This window comes from Chiloscyllium plagiosum, unplaced genomic scaffold, assembly GCF_004010195.1.
Source record: "Chiloscyllium plagiosum isolate BGI_BamShark_2017 unplaced genomic scaffold, ASM401019v2 scaf_15237, whole genome shotgun sequence".
Lineage (NCBI taxonomy): Eukaryota > Metazoa > Chordata > Chondrichthyes > Orectolobiformes > Hemiscylliidae > Chiloscyllium > Chiloscyllium plagiosum.
Window position 1 is genome coordinate 54260 of NW_025215087.1, and position 3900 is coordinate 58159.

At 46.8% G+C, this 3900-nt stretch overlaps 1 non-coding gene across 1 annotated transcript; it reads right to left on the reverse strand.

Annotated features, from left to right (window-relative positions):
- Positions 1–2663: 2663 nt before the first annotated feature.
- On the reverse strand, positions 2664–2737 carry trnan-guu. The gene has a single exon. It is a non-coding gene; the product is annotated as a tRNA-Asn (tRNA).
- Between the last annotated feature and the right edge of the window lie 1163 nt (positions 2738–3900).

Genomic DNA, 3900 nt, shown 5'->3' on the forward strand with positions numbered 1-3900 from the left:
CCGCTCCACCCTCCTCTCTGACCTTTCACCTCCATCCCCACCCCCATTCACCTATTGTACCTTTTGCTTACTTCGCCCCAGCACACCCCCACCCCGCAATTTATCTCTCCGCCCTGGAGACGTCCGGCCTCCATTCCTGGTGAAGGGTCGATTTTCCTGCTCCTCGGAAGCTGTCTGACCTGCAATTCTTTTCCAGCACCACTCTGATCTAAACTCTGGTTTCCAGCATCTGCAATCCGCACTTTTGCATACGCAATAAACCCAGTGTGTCGATTTCACATCAACAAACTGACACAAGCAGACACAACGTGCGCAGAAACCCTAGACACATTACATAAAAGACATCTGGGAAATGATGTCCAGACAACTCAACGCTCTCAGCATCATGGTAGCCCACAAACCTACCAACACACTTAAACAGCGGCTAATGAACCTGTAATAGCCTATACAAACAACCAGCAAACGAATGTTATTTACAAAATACCATACAAGGAAATATATACATGAACTCTGCCGCACAGTTCTCTGTGGCAAGAAATGCTGGGATGAGATAGGGAAGATTTTATTCAGCCAAAACGAATCGGCACTGACTGGACAGCTATTTAAAATCAACGCTGTCAGACCAGGATGGAAGATCCAACGGGATGAACAGATTTCTTATTTCCTGAAGATTTACAAAGCTGAGACTAGGTTTTGGTATTTGTTCCCTTTCCACTCCCAGGAGCCGCTGTGGTTGGGGCGGTGAGTTGGAGAAAGTGAAATGTGCCCGTGAGCAGCGTGTGGGGCTATTTCAGCTTCCCCTCCTCTGACAGCGCTGTGACGGGACTCTGATGTTCTCAGGGAGATTTACTGACGCGAGACAGTGAAAAGAGTCTCGTTCCTGCAAATCAGGAATTCAAACCGTACGCCGGCTTCAGGACAATGAGAAAGATTAATTGGGATGTGTGAAGAAGCTGTGAGCTGCATTTAAAACAGGAAGGTGGAGTCAGTTGCGTCATCCATTGCGCCCCGGCCCTGTGCGTACCTGACGCCACCATGCTGCAGAGTTCTGACGTTCACACGGACATGCGCAGCAATGGGAACATTCACAAGAGGAACAGCGAAAGATAACCACCATCACGGCTTCCCTTCCATAGTTCTAACTTTATGAAGCAGTGTCTTTCACTGGCAAATAAAACACATTCGTCCTCAGGTGCCTGCTTCATTTCGATCACGACTTCACGCCCCTCACTGTTCTAGTCTCATTTCCAAACACTTGGCTCATAGCCTCAAAAGTAGCTCTGTGGGTATCTGCTTGTTCCACCCTGACAGGCAATGGGTTGCAGATTTCCAACCCCTCCACTGATGTGAATCTTAAAGAAGAAACCGGGGAACAGTCTTCCTTTCTTTTTGACGACATTTCCCAACTGTCGTCGGCAAGGTTCACACCTGCGTGGGGAAACCGCAATCGATCTCAAATCCATCGTATTAACCACTCGACCCACGAATAAAGAACCACACTGACAGCTTCATTTCCCAGGTCTCTCTGCCTGTGGAGCTGAGAAATAGTGAGTTATTGCTGGGTTTGTTTGAATACAATCACTTCACAGGTTTCGAAAGGGTTACATATCTGCACATGGCGAGTCTGGTTGTTTCATCACGAAAGATGAAATAAACTTTCAGTTAAAAGCAAAAACAGAAATTCCAGGAGCAACTCCGCATCGGTGGAAAGAGAAGCAGAGACAATATTTCAGAACTCTGTTTTCTCCTACAGGTACTGCCAAACCTGCTGAGTTTCTCCAGCAGCTCCTCTTTGTGTCTCGGATTCTCAGTATCCGCAGTCCTTTACGTTAGAAATTAAATCAATTCAGTCTCATGTGCAGGAATGAGAATCCTTTCAATTTCCCAAAAACTTGGCAGAGATTTCAAGGCATTTGGAAAAAAAAGTAAACGTGACATTAGGAAGAACACTTTTTTGTCCCTGTCTGACCGTGACAAGGAGGCAGATTCAAGAACAAAAAAGGGAATTCGGTGGTCATGTCCAAAGTAACAATGTGGAGATTTCCAGGGCGAAGGCAAGAGAATGATACGAATAGAGACTCTCATTTACATGCTGTGTAGAACCAGAATCACGTGTTGTGATTCAGAGTGAACTCACAGTTCAATCAACGGAAGGTGGGGATTTAGAAAAGTTTATATTTATACAATCTCACGTCAACGCAACAACAAAGTGGTTTAATTATCCGCCAGTGGAGAGAGCCCTGTTCCTGGAGATGGGACAAACAGCTGGCTCAGGGATATCAATCGACATTGCTCTCTTTGCCACGAGTTCAGAGTGAGAATATTGGAGAGACAAAGGAGTGAATAACGATCTGAGTCGGAGGGTGACTAACTGTTCATGGAGACTATTCCTGGCTAACACTAAGTCGTGTGTAACAGCAGACGATTTGATAACACGGCCTCGTGTGGGTGTGGTAGGGGTCAAGGGCATGCGGGAGTTCGGGTCCAACTAATATTGAACTCGATCTTGAAGACTGGAGGGCTGTAGGATTCCAAATGGAAAATGAGACGTTGGTCTTCCATCTGGAGCTGAGTTTTGCTGGAACACTGCTGCATGCCTGAGACAGAGATGTTGGCTCGGAAACAGGGAGGCGTGTTGAAGAGACAGGTAACCAGAAGCTCATCGCCTCTGGGTGGGCTCGAACCACCAACCTTTCAGTTAACAGCCGAACGCGCTGACCAATTGCGCCACAGAGACAGGCGATGATACAGGCTGCGCCATCGCTTAGGGGAGGCTATTAGTGAATTCATAATTCAGCCTCCCCGCCTCGAATTACAATTGCCGTCTATCAGTTTTACTTTTCCATAATAAAGCCTGGGAGATTTATTGTGAAGACACCGGGGACAGGCTGGAGACACATCCATGTCACGAGGAACGAGCTTTCTTATTCCGGGCCGTCGCCCTTCGAGCCTTTCCGTGTTTTGCCTGTTCCCGAGTTCTCTCATTGGCTCGGAGGCGAGAAGGTGTTTGAATTCCTGATGTGCAGGAACGACAATTCTTTCAATGTCTCAGATCAGTTCATGTCCCGAGAACATCAGAGTCAATCTCCCGGCCTCTTCAACAAGGGGACGGTGTCTGCACTGTCTCTACTCAGTGGGACAGTTCATCTTTCATTCTCCTCCAAATACGTTTCCCAAAGAGTTTCTAAAGATTCACAAAGCTGGAGACTGGGATTTCTGTTTTGCTTCATGAACATTTTTCCATTTCCTAACTGACAATATTTTGCCAAAATCTCTTCCCAATTGTACGCCATGATTCATTTCCAGGGATGAGGAATTTCCATTTTGGAGAGACATTCCCAAGGTTGGGAATGTTCGCTTTGGAGCAAAGAAGGTTAACTGGAGATTTCCTGGGGCTGTTGGTAATGATGGGAGAAGAAGCGATGGGAATGGGCAGATTAATGATCAGAAGAACCAATTGCCACTGACCAGAGTCAGTTACCAGAGGACAGGGATTGAAGTTCTTGAATGAAAAGCAGCACTTGTGCCGAATAAACACAGAGAATACTGCAGAAAGCCAACAGGCCGAGCAGCATCTGGTGAAAGGTAAACAGAGCTGACGTTGTGAGGCTGGTACGTTGTTTGTTCACAACCCGATTTTCCTGCATGGCAATCAATTCCCAGACATGAGAAAACGTGATTTTATCGAGACGGGTTTTGTGAAGTTTGAGCGATAATGTAACCAACAGGAAGTCATTTAAAATCGCCAGCGAAGAAAGCATAGTCAGCAGGTTACCACCCTGGGCGGGGGAGCCCCAAAGGATCTCTCCGCCAACACCTTAAGTGTTCGGCCACAACTACACGCCCAAGGTTGTGGTGTAAATTTCTCATGGAATGGTTCTAACAGGAAAGGTGAGTATT